Genomic DNA, 5,957 nt, shown 5'->3' with positions numbered 1-5,957 from the left:
ATTGTTTTCTTTCATACTGCCTAACGAAAATGAAGAAGAAGAGAAGACTGTAAAAAAAGATGGCCAACAAATCTCCCTATGACGCCCACCAATGATCGAACTAGTCGATTGATTTATAGTTATCTCCATGAGGTAGGAACGAACTCGAGAATGTGGGTTGGCCCAACCCAAGTCCATTTGGGTTGGCCTTTTTTGGGACTGATCTAAATTGGATCTAGTGTTTGGATTCTCCTAGATCCAAACTACTTATATATATATATATATATATATATATATATATATATATATATATATATATGATTTATTTCTTTATTTTGAATTGGGTCCATTAAAAAGATCCAGTTCAAAATTCAAAACAAGTGGGTTGATCAGTTTAGATCTCTCTCAATATCCAAACTGAAATTAATTCTACTCTGGATTGGATCCATAATTGGATCCAAATCTCAATTATATGTATTAGCTTGATTCGGATCTCTCCCCAGATCCAAATCCCATCATATGGGTTTATTTAATCTGGATCTCTCCCTTGATCCAAATTAAATAAATTTTATGATACACTATGCTTCAATCGGATATTCTGAACTTGGTTTTCTTGTGGGTTGATCTTGTTGGATCTCTCATCAAGATCCAAACTCTAATACACCTTCATAAATCTAAATTTTATAATTAATTGCATAAAATAATGAAAATAACCATAAATTGCATAGATATTTGAAATTCATTAGTGAAGATCAATATTGGACAGATAAGTTCAAAAATATTTTATTGAAATATTCTCTGAAAATTTGCGGATATTACATTTATCTCCTGAAAGAGAGGCCACATTCGCTTACTGTTCACTGTCACCATGCAATAGGACACACACCTACATGACCGAACTAACATATATGCATCACACACACACAATATTGGCCTTGTTTTGTCAATTCATGCTCTTTAGCAAGTCTTTAGTTGGCTACTATTTGACTGAAATGCAGTTGGTTTCACATTCATTTATGTTGTGTCTGAAGACTAAACTCATTTTGGGATGTCTTATCACATTGATTTTGTTAGGTTGGGTATCAACTGGTTCATTTAAATCAATCATGTGTATTATATGAAGATTCATCATGCTTAACATGTGGCATTCTTTTTTGATGATCTTTTTTGGATAATTTAGCTTCTATGAGTAGATGTTGCACATGTTGACTATTTTTGGACTATTTCAATTACATGAGTGGATGATATGCCTGGACATGATCTTATTCATCCAAGCTTCTTTTTTGGATGATCTTTTTGGACAATTTAGCTTCTATGAGTTGATGTTGCACATGTAGACTTTATTTTTGGACTTTTTTAGTTATGTGGGTGGATGCTTTGCTTGGACATAATCTCATTCATCCTTTATATATATATATATATATATATATATATATATATATATATATATGGGCAACTGCTCAAGGAGTAACCATTTTTGGAAATTTGTTTCTTCCTACAAGGATGGGGAATGCTGGACAAATGTGGAGGGTACGATGGATAGATGCGGGTTAAACCAACAGAGGTAAGCATCTTGCATTCAAATTATGTTAACAGTAGTTCTTTCAAGTTTCTAAAGCCTAGAAAGCTTAAGAATACATGGCACAGTTGGTTGAAACTATGGTTGAGTACTGTGTTGAAGCTATAGATGACCCGACTAGATCCAATGCAGGCTGATTTTCTAAGTTCTTTTTGAAAATTAGGAACTGCATCTCTTTTTAGGTTCAGAAAAATAGAGGACAATTATCAAGCATTCTTATTAACGTGAAAATAGGCATAAGCTGAAATGTTTAAGCTTCCTAATTTTTGTTAGAATTGTAGATTATGTGAAATTACGGTTTTTAGTTCAAAGTCATTAATCGGATGCCACTCATTTCATACACATTTTATGTTCTTGAAAGCATATATGCTAACATTCCTATATTATATTAGGAATTGCGTCTCTTTCTTTTTGGGTTAATTTTGTTGAACTTTGATTACTATATTAGATACTGTTTGCAATTAATAGATCTCAAGATGTTATCCACCAACTAACTTTTCCATGGTTAAACTTGATCGAATTCTTAATGCAAATTTTTTTAGGACAACTCGGTGATGCATTGGAGAATTTTACAACATGATCAACAATATACGTGTTCTTGCCCATTCCAAGTGGTTCTCATTCTGTTAAGTTTGTACACTTTTGTTGTTTAGCATTCACTTAACAATTGCTCTTAACATACTTCCCCTTCACAATGACCAGTTTGTAGAGTTCTAGCAATTTGTCATTTCAGATTGGTAAGTCATAGACAAGATTAGCTATCCACCAGGTGCAAACTACTTGTATTCAGTTCGAGCAGGAGTAAATTCTAGATTGATATGGTAATTTGTCTTCAGAACACCCTCACTAGCAGCACTTTGTGATCAACAACCTTTTCTTTCCCTCACCTCCCATTTAGTTATGGGAGATAGTGATGATAGGATCACATGGAAACTATCTTCAGATGAGAAGTTCTCCGTGAAGTCTTGTTACTGAGCTCTATGTCCAGTTGCAGTGGGCTACCTCTCTAAAGGGGCTCTTTAAGGCTAGGGTTTCCCACCAATAGGGATGGCAATGGACCGGGGGGAAATGGAGCCCCACCTCGCCTCGCCTCGTTTGGACCGAGGATGGAGAATATAAAACGGGGATGGAGAATATGAAACAAGAATGGAGGTTAAAATCAAAACCCATGTGGGGATAGAGGCGAGGATGGACTTAACGCTTTTCTCCGCCCTGCCCCATGATATCCCAGATCCTTCTTTAGGGATGGCAGTGGAACCGAGGGGAAACGGGGCCTCGCCCTGCATCACTTCGTTTGGACTGGGGATGGAGGACATGAAACGGGGATGAAGGTTAAAATCAAAACCCGTGCAGGGTTGGAGGCAGGAATGGAGGGCAGGATTTTGAGATGGGGCAGGGGTGGAGACCTTGTCCTCAGCCCCGGTTCACTGACCACTGCCATCCCAACCCACCAAGAGGGTCTACAATCACATGGTTAATCTTGATGGATAAGGTTAAAGTAGATTCATTTTTAAAAATCAAAGGGGTTTCCATCTTGCAAGTAAATGTAGAACGTATGACCCAAGTGAGGAAACGTCATCTCATTTATTCAATGATTGCAAGTTAATGAAGGATATACGGCAAGCAGTGTGGGAGGAGTTGGGTAGGCCGGTAGCAATCAGTCATTCCTTCAGAGATATGCTTGTGGCACAGGACTTCCGTAGAAAATGCTCTAAATGAGTCTTTGTGAGGCACTGCTGGTTCTTTAACGCTTGAAGGACAAATTGGCTGGAAAGGAACAATCGAACTTCAAACCGATGGGGGTTGTCCTTGGCATGATACAATGGGAGCTGTGGCAAAGATGTAAATTAAAATGACTTGAATCAAATTTGAACTGGAATGATCTCCCCAGGTTTGGCCGTCCGTGAGGATGAGGATTTTTTTGGTCTGATTTTTATTTCTTTTATTTGTTCTGTTTCTTGGCCTTAGGGTGACACCTCGTTCCTTATGTATGTGATGTAATTACTGTTCTTATGCCGATAAAATGAATATTTTCTCTAAAAAAGCTTCAATGAGTACGTTTTCAGAAAAAATAATCTTGCCAGCTCAACCTTTTTCATGAGAAGGGAGGTATAAAAAAATGTATACATAAAAAAACTGTAGGTGAAAAAAATCTGAAGCCCATTTTATGCCAGCATGGCATTTTTCCACCATGATGATTTGATATTTATTTTGTACCTAGTGGAAAAGGATTAGATCAAGATTGCCAGCTCAGTACTTTCTCATGAAAGTTGCATGAAACAAGCAGGTCCACTTGGTTAAGATGTTTAACTTTTTTTTTTATATTTACACGGAGAAACCAACTCCAATATTAGACCTAGCCGTGCTGGCTCTGCCTGCCATACTTTCGATCACTGTCCTGGCAGCGTAAAACTTTGTGGGCTTGCCCCTTGCTCATAGAGAGTCACCACGCTTCGACTTGCATAAGGGGTGACCCCCATGAGATTTGAACCTAGAACGCCTGCCTAGCTGCCTAGGCCCCATCCCACTGTGTCAAATCCCTTTGGGGCTTAAAATGTTTAACTTGACTAGCATATTTTAGTAATAGGTATAATTGTTGTTTAATAAATATCATCATTGCCATCATCATCGAAGTCCACTTTATCTTGTTTAATAAATGTATCAGTTAAAAATTGGTCCAAGAGATTTCATAAAATTGAAAATATGTTGGGTTTAAATGGCTTCAGTTTATTTGTTTTATTTTTATTTTTTTCACTCCATTCAACCATGCATCAGTTGGGGGTCCTCATTGGTGATAAGGCTATAAATCTGTTTGGATGTGAACCTTTTCAGGTATAAATTATAAGGGGGGGCATTTGATTGCATGGATGGACAGGACATCATAGAAGTTTGTCTGGATATTGTTGGCCAGAAGCAAAAGGCACTAGACAAGTCGAATTTGTGTCCCAGGTGTTCCACTTTTTTTTTTTTGATCCAGGGGTCCTTGACACCACTGCTCTAGGGGGAGAGTGCAAAACCACATGACAGTGTTCTGATGGACATGTGGAGCAGCGTGTTCTAGCTGTTCCATGCATCCGCCATTTGTGCCGAAGATACGAGACACGAACACCCATGGACACTGCTGTCCACACAATCAAATGCCCCCTAAAGAGCCAAGCAATCAAGTAAAGACGGGTCGGGTACAAACAAGTTGGGGTCAGAATTTTTTGATAACAGTCTAACCAGTTTCTATTCAGGTTTAGATTTTTTGACCTAACCCAACCCACAGTTCTAGTTAAATTGGGGTCAGGTGTACTCGGCCCAGTTACAACCCTACTGTAAAATGACTAATCCGCTAGCTCAGCTGAAAACTCGCACTTTTTGAAGTTAAGGCAGATGATAATTGCTTATGAATTCTTGAAGCATTAATTTCCAAAATATATGTCTTTCCCTCAAAAAACAATATATGCCTGAGAGAGAGAGAGGGAGAGAATAGACAAAAAAAAACTAAAATTAAAGACCAAATAAAAAAACTAGTCAATGAACCGATCGTAATCCATGCATGAATAGCCAAAGGGGGGAGAGAGAAAGAGAGACACCAACTTCAAAGAAACCACACCCCAAAAGCAAACTTCAGGCCCACATCATGACATTTTTTTCGATTCAAAACACCTGGGGTAAATCTGTTCCCATAGTGTTCTAGGAGTTCCTTTCGATTCGAAAAATGCAATCAATGAATTTCAAAGCCCATACCGCATGATGATTTGACACCAATCCACCATTTTAGTGTCAAACCACCGTTTTATTAAACAAATACATGTCCTCGCCTACCCTATTGGAGACATTAAACAAATGAGACATCATAGAGAAAGGCCCTCATAAATGAAAATTTCAAAGCTTGGAAAGCTCCAACACTACTGTCAGAAGATAGTCGGCAAAGCCTTAGCCTGCGGATGTCAAACAGATTGCTCACCCATAAATCCTCCCACCGCCAGCAAATTTTTATTCGAGCCTGCAACTTCAAAACTATTTTACTCCACCCTGAAGTTGCCCATCTGCTAAAGTGTACCATTCCATCTGGAATTTCTAGTCTAGGCTCTATAACAGACGCCCGCCCCAGGCCAATTCTTCATTGCGTTCCTCACCTCATCATTCCAATCATATTTACAGAATAACTCACAGCAGCAAGATAAATTTGTTTTCTGAATTCGAGAAGCAGAGTATCCTAATCCTAATGACCCAGATCTGCCATATAACTTTAGTCCCACATGATGATTTAACCAACAAAAGACTCATGCACCAAGAGTGACTTATGGTGATTCTACACATTCAATCTGATTTAACCATCTGCGTTCTCACGCCCGTGCAGCAGAGAGAGAGAGAGAGAGAGAGAGAGAGAGAGAGAGAGAGAGAGAGAGAG

The sequence above is a fragment of the Nuphar pumila genome, chromosome 1 (genome assembly GCF_984573655.1).
Source record: "Nuphar pumila chromosome 1, dmNupPumi1.hap1.1, whole genome shotgun sequence".
Lineage (NCBI taxonomy): Eukaryota > Viridiplantae > Streptophyta > Magnoliopsida > Nymphaeales > Nymphaeaceae > Nuphar > Nuphar pumila.
The sequence above is the reverse complement of the archived record's forward strand: the minus strand, read 5'-3'. Positions refer to the sequence as shown.